The sequence below is a fragment of the Callithrix jacchus genome, chromosome 5 (assembly GCF_049354715.1).
Source record: "Callithrix jacchus isolate 240 chromosome 5, calJac240_pri, whole genome shotgun sequence".
Taxonomy (NCBI): domain Eukaryota; kingdom Metazoa; phylum Chordata; class Mammalia; order Primates; family Cebidae; genus Callithrix; species Callithrix jacchus.
Window position 1 is genome coordinate 124,388,184 of NC_133506.1, and position 12,375 is coordinate 124,400,558.

Sequence of the window (12,375 nt, forward strand, 5' to 3'; positions counted from 1 at the left end):
GGGCCAGCCTGGCGCGCGCGCGCGCCGGCCCACGTGGACCTGGGCCGCGCCGGGCGCGCGCCCGCCCGCCAGCCGCCTGGGCTGGGGGTCACGGAAGGTAACCGCGTCGCGGTCCGCTGCCGGGCCGCCCCCGCCAGCGCCGCCGGGGTCCTTGGCACAACGCCTGGATCTCCCAACCCGGGCGCGCCTCTGCGCGCGTGACCCGCCAGACCCCGGAGCTTTGCTGCAACGCTAGTAGGAGCGCTAATGCGCAGGGGCGTTGGGGGCGCCTGCACCATGTCTCGGAGCCCCACGGCCAGGCGCCCGCGCGCCGGTACCCCTTCCCAACCCCGGGCGCTTCCCGGTGATCCCACCGCCCAGTCCAGTCCGCGCCCTGACGATTTAGGGATTTAGCCGGGAGGGGGAACGCGCCCGCCGGGGCTGGTCCCGCACGGCGCTCGCGGTTGCGGCGGCTCCGCGCCCGCCCCGGGCAGAACAGGTTCCTTCCAGTTTGGGTGTGAGCGGCGCGCGCGGCGCCTGAGTTCCTCCTGCAGCGCCCACTTCCCCCAATTTCGTCAACTCGCGCACCCCCGCAGTTCCCCTTCCGGCGGTGGGGAGGGAGTGCCGCAGTGGGTCTCAGGGAGAAAGAGGCCAGGCCGCTGCGGGTGCCTTGTGTCCCCGCGTTTGCTGCACCGGCAGCAGCGGCAGCAACAGCATCCGCGTTGCGCGAAAGGAATGTAAGCAGCCGGGCTGAGTCAGCATCCCCGGCCTGGGGCGCGCGCGCACCCTCCAGGCAGAGGCGGCGTCGGCACAGGTGCACGGCTCCCATACCCGCGGGGAGCCTTCTGTAGAGGGCCTGAAGGTTTAGAGAGTCCGTGCCCCTCATCTCGAAGTCCCCGACCCCAAGGTCACTGTGAACTAAGCCGATGATGCACGCAAAACCTCAGTTAGGAGCTCCTCATGGGGACAAAGCATGTGTCAGATCCTAGACATTTCAGAGCCTGCGGGGGCGCAAACTTAGCTTCTCCGTCTCTACCTCACATCCCGAGGGCAAATTTGGAAACTGCTCTGAAGCAAAGGCCATATTATTCGCCTTCCTCTGCAGACTTTGGCACCGGCTGCTGCCTTCATTGGGGTTCAGAGAATGTGATTCTGATGTCAGAAACTCAAGAGAGCAGAGTTTGGGAGTGCGTACACGGAGGGTCGCCACTGGGAGGAGTCTGCGATCTGAATTTTAATAAAAATCCTTCCTTGCTCGCTGATTTTCCCTCACCATTTTGGGATAGGCTCTCCTGGGTTAAATGCCGTCCTTTGCTGTTGACAAGCTCTGGTTGTGTAAGTGGGGAGAAGATTCGTTGGTACAGGGTGCCCGGTGCCAGTACTGTACAGCCAGGGGGCCACTGAGTAGCTTTGCAACCTTGTAAGCGTAATTTAACTTCATCGAGCGTTCATTTATCCAGATCTGTAAAATGGGGATGAAGGTGGTATTCCCAGAATTGGAGGGTTTAATTTATGGTACTTGTCAGGTGCGGATCGCAGTGACTGGCATTTGGTAAGGCCTCAGTACCCATTAGCTCATGCTGCTGTTATGATTTGTGCTTTACCAAGGCCAATTAATTGCTGACTCCACACTCCCTGTGAGAGAGCCTTTTTTGAGTTGTTCTTCGAAGAATCCATATGTAATGATATAACTGATTTGAACACTTCATGCTAATGCAGGGCTGCCTGTAAGATGATCTTTGATATTTAGGATCTTACACTTTAATATTTAGGACCTGTTATTGTACTCAGGATGGAAATGTCGTGTGTAACACGACAGCATATGATAGCACATTCTGTACATCTGAGGAGCCTAAAGGTGCAGGCTGCCATTTATAACTGAGTGACTCAAAACAAGTCATGTAAAATCTCTGTACTTCAGCCTCTTGATTTTAAAAATTGCACAAATTATGCCTAAAGCCTCAAGAGTGAATAAATGATTGGAAAAATCACATCTGAATGTTTGAGCTAGTGAAACCTGGCTTTTGGGGAGCATTTTAATAATAATGGATTTTTGTTACTACTAATGTATTGCTATTCTTATATTTTATTAATATTAATCATGTTTGTTACTGTTTGCTTTGTCCTCGGCACTGTATTAAGTGCCATACATGCGATGCAATTTTAATATCATCCTTCTGTAGTTGACACTAATTATTCCCATTTTACAGATGAGGAAAGTTGAGGCACTGAGCACTGGAGGGATTGACCTAAGGTTACACCATGTTCATAGATACACACCAGTGCATTTTAAAATTAGAGCTCATCCAAAGATGACATTTGCCATCTGTGTTTGAATAATGGAGAGGTGGCTGGAAATCCAACCTAAGCACAGCCTTGCTAGTCACAAAAAAGTCACACAACATGACTTTTGCCAACCCTAGTTAGAGGCTGGCTTCACCTTGTTCCCTCAATCCTAGTGAGACCAAGCATGAAAACCCCTGCTTTTTTAACTTCTCCGGAGAAAGCACTGCATTGCCATGCTAATCAACACCCCCTCGCCCCCAAACAAAACTAACTCTGTTTAGTTCTAAATAAGAACAAAAGAACCTTTGGAGTCTGGAGTACAAGACCAGAAAAATCAGGAAATCAAGTGAAGGGCTTGACACCCCTCTTAGCCTCTCCTGTTGTGTCTGCCTGATCCCGTGTGGCAGGCAGAGCCCCCCTCCCCCCACCCCCCACTTTCCTTTACAATGGGCAAGGCCATCATGATGCCCTTAAGAAGTCCCCCCAACATCTTCCTGGGGAAAAAATTGGCTCTTTCAGAGCTGTCCCCAAGGCTCCCTCTTCTAGCCCTCTTGCTTAGGGTCATTTGCATAAGAACAGATTCCTTTGTGCAAAGTTGGCCTGCCTGTCCCCTGTCCACGTTTATAGTCCTTCAAGTCTTCGTGTTGGGTTGCTAGGCAGATATGACCCTGGCTTGCAAATAAGCTCACTGCATTTAGTAGCCAGTTAGAACTTCAACTTGGATAAGTAGATTGAAAGGAATCTTGTCTGGAGCTCTGAGAGGAGGGTCCTGCAAGCCTACTTTTGGGGGCTGACTTCAGGGCAGCCATCAAAGAGGGAGAGTACGTGAAGGGGGCTTCCCTGGGAGGCTTCAATGGCCCACCCACCCTTCCACACTTCCTCTTCCAGTCTGTTCCACCCACTGTGCTCCCACCCAAGGGCCTGTGTTCTGGGCAAGTGACTTGCATGCCGTCCAAGCAATTTCTTGCTTTAAAACTTTATTATCTGCTTCTCCGGTTGGCCAGGAACTTTACACTCTGTCATCAAGCAACCTTTCCAGTGAACTTTCCAGGTAGTTCTGCTAGGTTTATTTTGTGATTTGGGGTACTCCCCTGCAGCCCCCCACCAAATTTCATAGTTTGTAGGAAGGCAGGGCCCTTCAAGCTGGCAGATGCACACTTTTGGGATAATTTAAAGATTTGCCAAGGGGTTCTGAGGCACAGTGATGAGATGATGATAATAATAATACCACAGATTGTGTGCATGGCTTAGTACTGTTGCTAAGTTAACTGAATTAACACATGCAAGGGGTTTAGCGCTAGGATTGGCTTATAGTGAGGTTCCCTAACTCTTGGCTGTGACTCTTTCAACCTGTCATTCCTGGGGGATTGAGGAGGATGGCGATCAGGAAAGCCTTCAACAGGCAGAGTAGAGCTCGGGAGGACTGGCAAGTGGGTACTGAGCCAGGGGAGGGGTGAACAGCATCAGAGGAAGGTAGGAGGTGGGTGAGGCCATTTTGTATTTGGGACAGTGAGATCACCTTCCCATCCGTGCATGTGGGGGTGGGTGATGATTGATTTCTCTCATGCCCGGTGCCATTTGGTGCAGAATCAATTGTATTGCTGGGTGTCTGTCATTAACTCTGACGTAGCTTTTACTTGATCAGTACTGAACTTTGTTCCTAGGCTTCTCAGTCTTCATAGTTGACTGTTCCTCTAGTTTTGCCATCTATCACTGCTTAAAAAAGAAAAATAGAGAACAGCCTCCAGGAGGCTTCTATAACATATCTGAAGCCTGTTGCAAAAGTCCTAGAAAACAAACCCAGGCCGGGTGTGATAATCCTAGTGCTTTTGGCACCAAGGCAGGAGGATTGCTTGAAGCCAGTCTGAGACCATCCTGGGCAACATGGCAAGATAACGTATCTAAAACAAATTTTTTCTTTTTTTTTTCAGATGGAGTCTTGCTCTGTCACCCAGACTGGGGTGCTGTGGCATGATCTCAGCTCACTGCAACCTCCGCCTCCTGGGTTCAAGTGATTCTCCTGCCTCAGCCTCCCAAGTAGCTAGGACCACAGGTGTACACCACCATGCCTGGCTAATTTTTGTATTTTTAGTAGAGATGGAGTTTCACCGTGTTGGCCAGGCTAGTCTTGAACTCCTGGTCTCAGGTGATCTACCTGCCTAGGCCTCCTAAAGTGCTGGAATTACAGGCATGAACTACTGCACCCGGCCTAAAAAATATATTAAAAAACAAAATTAGCTGGGTGTGGTGGTGCTGTCACGCCACTGCACTCCAGCCTGGGCGACAGAGTAAGACCCTGTCTCCAACCAACTAACTCAAAATCTCAGAACAAAATTATTTAAATCACATTGCATTTAGGAGTGAATGCATGTCATATTAAACTGATGACACAGTTGTGGGTGATGGAATCTCATTGGCAATATTGGGAAGGGCTGTGTATGGGATCATCAGCTTTTGCCCCGATGGAGTCAAGCTTTATTTGGATAATTGAAGTTGCTCCACTTGCCCTGACCTCAAGGTCAGGGATAAAAACCAAGGAATAAAAACCTGCTCATCTGCTATATTTCTTGCCTAAAGGGAGATGCTGACTTTCCCTATCTTGTCTAAACCTGTACTTCCTGTTCTGTGCTTCTAGCTAGGTTCCTGGGAACAATAGGCAATGTGAAGCTTCCATTTTAACCCTTTAGGACCAGTGCCTCTATGAGTTTCCAGATGGCTAGGGGATGATGCGAAGACACTACAGGGATGTTACAGGATTGTGTTGTGGGCAAGTGGGGAGGAGGGGTCCTGCCCTGCTGTGATCAGTGGGAGGCTGTGGAGATAGGTGAGCTTTTGTTGGGATACACACCAGGACGGGGTCCAGGGAGCACCCAGCTCTCCATCCTTTCCTTCCACGCCCATCATCCATCCATCCATCCATCCATCCATCCATCCATCCAAGCAGTCTCTGCTCATTCATATCCCAACTCGTGAGCACTGACAATGCTGTTGCTTCCTAGGCCACAAAACCACACCTCAGAGGATGTGGTTCCTTTTCTCATAGTGTTTATAGTTTAGTTCAGAAAGCAGGACATGTGTGGTTGTTACCTAAAGCAGCATTTGAACAAGTGCAGTTTTACAACTGAGAATTACAAGTGAGTGTCTTCCAAGAAAGAACTTAGAAAAGTCATTTAAATTTAGGGGAATGATGAGATGAAGCTGGCAGGGTGGGGCAGAGCAGGCTGGGCTCTTGATGTTCATGTTACACTCACTCATTCAGCAAATATTGACTGAATAACTTCTGAGCCAGGTGCCAGAATTATGCAGTGCGTATATACAGAATATCCTGCCCTTATGGAGTTTCTGCCCTGGAGTTGTGGTTCTTTCTTGCTTGAGCACTTAGCTAGCAATCATGGAGAAAGAGTTCTTTTGAAATGTTTCTGATATGGAATTGTAACTTCCATTTTCAATTAATATCAACAAAGGGGAGATTCCCCTCACACCCACCCTACATCTTGACCTCATATTGTTGTATTGTCCCAACCCAGATTTGCTGGAAGGCAGCATACTCCAGGGATGCCAGCTGTCACTAGAGTCTGCTCAACTGAAGGGACCTGGCTCAGGTTTAGCCAAGATGGCACAGCCAGCTATGGGATTGTGTAACAAGGAACCATAGTTTGGAACTTTGAAAATGCAAACTGGAATCACTGTTTATTTCCTCTTTGCCTTGTTTGTGACTGTGGTGTTGTGTTTACAGCTTCTGTGCTCTCCAGGTTCGGAAACCAGCATCAGAATTTGCTAACAGTTCTGGCAGATTCAGCCAGTAGCTGCAGGGAGTCTGGATTTTGCCTTCTACACTCAGAATAGTTATGTTTTATCTTTTTTTAAAATTAAATTTTTCTTTTTTCTAATAGAGATGGGTCTTGCTATGTTGCCTAAGTTGGTCCGGACCTCCTGGGCTCAAGTGATCCTCTTGTCTTGGCCTCCCAGGATTACAGGCATGAGTCGCCGTGCCTGGCCATTATGTTTTATTTTAATGTTAGTAAAGCTTTGGGCTTGCATAGCACATTTTTGGTGTGTTCTCATATTTATTATCCCTTTATCCTCAAGACAATCAAGAGATGGAATAATAGCCAGTATTTCTTAGCACTCACTGAGAACTTGGGTTGTAGTATTTCATTCTCACCCTGTGTTTGGGTTGAGAAAGTTTGCTGTGGCTCTGTGTGTTTTTTAATTTTTTCCTGATATCTAATTTCAGGTCAGAGTTCCATTTTTCAGGTAAGGGAGGAAACTGAGGCACAAAGAGATTCTGTAACATATCCACAGTCATACAGCTAGCAAATGACTGCTAAATCCTAGATACATACTCTTTTCAAAATGAGGCAACATATCTCAAAAGTCAATTCCCCAAGAGGAAAATTTGCTAAGTCACTGCTTTACTAAATTTAGTTGTTTTTTTTTTCTAAATTTGGTTCTTACCCCTATTTCTGCCCCTACCTGAGTTTCAGAGATTCCCAGGTAAAAACTTTAGCAGGAATCTGTTTTGGGATGCTCAAGATGCCATAATAACTTTAGCAGGAATCTGTTTTGGGATGCTTAAGATGCCATAATAAAATACCATGGACTAGGCTGGGCATGGTGGCCCATGCCTGTAATCCCAGCACTTCAGGAGGGTGAGGTGGGTCATTCACTGAGGTCACGAGTTCAAGACCAGTTTGGTGAAACCGTGTCTCTACCAAAAATATAAAAATTAGCCAGACATGGTGGTGCACATCTGTAGTCCTAGCTACTTGGGAGGCTGAGGCACGAGAATTGCTTGAACCCAGGAGGTGGAGGTTGAAGCGAGTTGAGATTGCTCTATTGCCCTCCAGCCTAGGTGACAGAGCGGGATCCTGTCTCAAAAGAAAAAAGAAAAATACCATAGAGTAAGTGGCCCAAACAACATAAATTTATTGTTTACAGTTCTGGAGGCTGGAAAGTCAAGTTTGGTTCCTGGTGAGGGCTCTCTTCCTGGTCTGCGGGCAGCCACCTTCTTGCTGTGTCTTCACATGACAAAGAGAGCGAGCAAGCAAGTTCTCTGATGTTTTGTCTTGTAAGGGCACTAATCCCATCATCTCATGACCTCATCTAAACCTTATCACCCTTCAAAGGCCTATCTTCAAATGTCATCACACTGAGAGTTAGGGCTTCAACATACAAATTTTGGGGGGACACAAACTTTTAGTTTATAACAGAATAACATATTTCATTGAGGAAGTAGGATGGATCCAGGGCAAGGATAAATCTACAGAAATAGAAAAAACACAAAGCACTGTTTTTCTTAAGAGAAAATTGGAAATGACAAAGGGAAACAATGGAACTTTTTTTTTGAGATGGAGCCTCTGTCACCCAGGCTGGAGTGCAGTGGCACTGTGTCAGCTCACTGCAGTCTCTGTCTCCTGGTCAATTCTCTGTCTCCTGGGTTCAACCAATTCTCCTGCTTCAGCCTCCCGAGTAGCTGGGATTACAGGCACCCACCATCATGCCCGGCTACTTTTTATATTTTTATTTATTTTGAGGCAGAGTCTTGCTCTGTCGCCTGGGCTGTAGTGTAGTGGCGCGATCTTAGCTCACTGCAACCTCTGCCTCCCGGACTCAACCGATTCTTCTGCTTCAGCCTCCCATGTAGGTGGGACTACAGGCATGTGCTACCATGCTTGGCTAATTTTTTGTATTTTTAGTAGAGATGGGATTTCACTGTGTTAGCCAGGATGGTCTCAATCTGACCTTGTCTATACCATAGACTAAGTGGCCCAAACAAGGCCCACTTTGGCCTTCCAAAGTACTGGGATTACACACGTGAGCCACTGTGCCTGGCCAATTTTTATATTTTCAGTAGAGATGGGATTTTACTATGTTGGCCAGGCTGGTCTCGAACTTTTGACCTCAGGTGATCTGCCCACCTTGACCTCCCAAAGTGCTGGGATTACAGGCAAGACCCACCACACCTGGCTGAAAAAAATGGAACTTTTGACAGATAAACCACTGATCAGGCTGAACATGACAAGGGGAAAGATACAATGCATGAGGAGAGCCTGCCAAAAAAATACTGAACCTGCATTGGAATTCATTCTGTATCTACAAACCACTTTACCGGGAAACCAGGGGGCCAGGGAACATTTCAGTAGGGGATACAATGAGCTAAATCCAAAATTTGAGAAATGTTTCAGGTCAAACTACGTGATTTGTTTTCAAATCTATTGCAGAGAAAGGAGGAGGGGAGCTGTAAATGAAAAGAAAAGAGACACATGAACCAAGTACAGTGTGTTGTGAACCTTGTCTGGATACTGAGTAGAACAAACCACCTTTTAAAACAAATATTGATGAGATGATGGCGGACATTTGAATTCTGATTGCATTTTTGATACTAAAATTGTTGATTTTTAGAAGGAGGGTATTATGGAATTGTAGTTACATGTTAAGAATTATCTTTTAGAGAATCATATCAAAATACTTTTGGATAAAATTACATGATATGTGGGATTGCTTTTTTTTAAGAGACAGAGTCCTGCTGTATTACCCAGGCTGAAGTTCAGTGACATGATCACAGCTCACTTGCAGCCTTGAACTCCTGGGTTCCTGCTGTCTTCCCAGTTCAGCCTCCCTAACAGCTGGGACTACAGGCACATGCCACTATACCCAGCTATTTTGTTGTTATAGAGAGATGGGGTCTTGCTGTGTTGCTCAGGCTGGCCTCTAACTCCTGACCTCAGGTGATCCTCCTGCCTCAGCCTCCCAAAGCACTGGGATTACACATGTGGCCCACCATGCCTGGCCTGGGGTTTACTTTAAAATAATCCAGTATATGTGGAGAGGAAGGCAAAGAGAAATTGAAGGAGACAGCCAGTCTGACCATGTGTTGATAATTGTTGAATGAGATGTTGGATAAGTACGTGTGAGTTTCTCAACTTTTATGTGTTTGACAACTTCCATAATAAAATGTTTAATAAGTGATAAGTAAATACAGCTTTGTAAAATGTTTAAAAATGTGGAAAACAGGCTTCCAGGGAGTGAATTTCAGACAGCTGACCTAGAGCTTTCTTCCTGATCAGGATTTTTCTCTCAAGCAGAGGATAGACTTTTGGAAAAAAGATGTTATTCAGAGGTTCAGCTCCTCTCTCTGATCTGTGAGCCAGGACCCAGAAATAATTTCTGCGGGGCTGCTGGGTTTTTAGATGCATGGCTTGATGCCACCTAGACTCTCTCAAATTGGCTGCTGCAACATGGCTTTCTTCTGTGACCGTCTCAACAGGTGATTTGAGCCTAAAACTAGGCAGGATGTCATATGCCCCCTGTGGATGGGTTTCCTGGCATCGTTGGGTTCTCAGAAATGATACTGCCCCAAACGGTGTCTGGCATGAGGTCTCCGAGCTTTAAACAAAATAAATGGGGGGAAAAAAAGCATTTTAATTACTTAAGTGAAATTGCTCTCCAGGCCTGGATAGAGGCATTCAAATATGTCATTTGCATCCTCTGTTGAGCTTACACTACTGCCCTTTGGTCCCCACACTCTAAAAAAGCAATCTTTCCAACTTGGGTCAGCCTCAGAATTACATGTCGGGGTCTAGGGGCAAAAGAAGAAGACGCGAGGATGTTTGATATGTATAGATAATAAAGAACCCTTTCTTCTAGCTACCGTGGTAACTGGGTTTTCCTGTTCTCCTATGTGGACTAGGGTGAGGCAACATGTAAGGAAGCACTCACTGCCCAGGTAGTGCCAGTACACAGTGTGCCCCTGAGCGAAGGGCCGCCTCCTGACATTTTGTGCCCTAGGCATTTTGCGTGTCTCACTCTAGCATTGTCTCCCACCTGGACTCACCTGGACCCACACAAGGGACTCCTAACTCAGCTGCTTCTTTCATCTGCTGCCCTGCAGGGCATTTGTGTATTCTCAAAAGGGCAGGCATTCTGTTACAATGTAAACCAGAGCCAGCTGCTCTTGCTCAATCCCTCTGGCTTCCCATCTCTCGCAGCAAAAGCCTGTCTTTCCTCTCTGACTCCAATCCCTGCCCTTCCTCTTCCCGTTGCTTCTGTGGTGGCTACTTTGCCACTCCTTGCTTGTGCCAGACCTCTGCCTTTCCCAGTTTCTCTATCTTTCCTGCATGGCTTCCTGATGGCAGTGTAGCTTTCTCCCTGACGTCCTACAGATCGTATCCAAATTGCACTCAGTGAGATTGTCCCAGACTGCCCCCTTTAACTTTGCAGCCCCCACCCCATGCCTGAGCTCCTTCTTTGTTGTTCTCCATGATACTTAAATTTTATTGATTTCATTTCTCCCCTCACCCTCAAAAAAGTAAGTGGTGTGAGGGCAGGGATTTTTGTCTGTTTCATTCATGGCTGTATGCACCATGCCTGGTTTATGACCTGTCAGTACACATTTGCTGGACAAATGACAGAATGCACAGGGGAGTTGCTTCAGATAACATGTGGGCAGTTGGTGCCCAAGGCCCCTTCTGACAGCCCCCGATGGCTCCTGGCCCCCATTCAGCACATAGACCATGTTCTGATTTGGGGAGTAAAATAACAGGACTCTGCATCCCAGAGACCTACTCCCCGCTCCTCTTTTGTCTTTTTTGGCCTCAGCTCATCAGATGCTTTTGTCTTTGGAAAACCAACAGAACCCTCTGCCAGAAAGGTCTGCCCGACCTCCTTGTTATTTCAGCTGTTTTCAAGGTTCTCTAGGAGGATGCTTGGCCACAGGGAGGCCCGTGGGGAACCAGGGTCAGGTGATGGAGCGAGTGGCTCAGGAAGCCCAAGGACTTCAGCTGTGCGTTTTCAAACGCTGCTCAGCAGATTTTCAGGTTGCTGCATTCCATTAGTCTCTCAGTGCTTCTGGCCCACAGCTTGCCTATGGGTCATTCGGCTGTTCATTGGTGTCTTCACCCCTAAGCAAGCCTGGAAACTGAAGGGAGGTCAAAGTTGAGCACACTTAGTGGACCTGCTTTAAAATGGGGGTCGTGGAGAACAGGAATCATGGGTAAAGCTGATTGTCAACTAAAGTTCACTCTACTCCTGCTTGGGAGCATGAGACATTAGAAATTCTTTATGCTTGTGCTCAGCAAGGATCTTTCATAGTCAGTTATGCTCTGATGGAGCAGACGGGCCTTCGTCATGGGATTTGTTGAGTGAGGTGGCTGAGTACCTTCCACCCCCGTGGAAGGAGGGGTAAACGCTATATTTGCCAAAGACTCTGCCTTTATTTATAGCCAGGAGGAGTGCTCCTTCTCTGTGTCTACTCCTTTCTGAGAGTGATGGAGAAAAAAAGCTGGCAAAATAACATCAGATAAGATCTGAGGGCAGGAAGCCATTTTTTTTTTCTTTTGTTCTAAGAGGTAGGTGCAATCGAATGCTTGGCTTATATAGCCGTTGTTTGAAGGTGTTGTTTTCAGAGACAGGGTCTTGCTCTGTTGCCCAGACTAGAGTACCATGGCATCATCACAGCTCGATACAGTCTTAAACTCCTGGGCTCTAATGATCCTTTCACCTCAGTTTCCCAAGTATCTGAGACTGTAGACATGCACCACCATGCCTAGCTAATTTAAAATTTTTTTTGTAGAGATAAGGGCTCGCCATCTTGCCCTGGCTGATCTCCAACTCCCAGGCTCAAGCAACCCTCCTACCTTAGACTCCTGAAGTACTGAGATTACAGGCATGAGACACTAAGGCTGGCTATGAGACCATTTTCCTTATATTTTTGTTTTGTTTTTTTGAGACATAGTCTCACTCTGTCACCCAGGCTGGAGTGCAGTGGCACAATCTCGGCTCACTGCAACCGCCACCTTACAGATTCAAGCTATTCTCATGCCTCAGTCTGCCGTAGCTGGGACTACAGGTGTGTGCCACTATGCCTGGCTAATTTTTTTGTATTTTTAGTAGAGATGGAGCTTCACCATGTTGGCCAGGCTGGTCTCAAACTCCTGACCTCAGGTGATCCACCTGCCTCGGCCTCCCAAAGTGCTGGGATTATAGGCATGAACCACCGTGCCTGGCCCCATTTTTCTTATAGCCTTTGAGCTCAGAGTTTAAGCTTAGATCTTAATCAAAGTCTATACCTGGTCATCTGAGTGTCTGGTCTGCCTTTTCCATTTAGTT

At 47.3% G+C, this 12,375-nt stretch overlaps 1 protein-coding gene across 12 annotated transcripts in view; it reads left to right on the forward strand.

Moving 5' to 3' along the window:
* ARSG (arylsulfatase G) overlaps positions 1-12,375 on the forward strand; it is a 145,641-nt gene that overhangs the window by 29,960 nt on the left and 103,306 nt on the right. For 4 of the 12 annotated variants that reach the window (XM_078374499.1, XM_078374502.1, XM_035301625.3 and 1 more), the window contains exon 1: positions 34-97. The exons of 6 other annotated variants lie outside the window; for them this stretch is intronic. The gene's annotated coding sequence lies outside the window, so the exon portion shown is untranslated. Of the gene's footprint in view, positions 1-33; positions 235-12,375 lie in introns of those variants that run through there. 2 more of the 12 variants (XM_078374500.1, XM_035301627.3) reach the window with 1 other exon arrangement.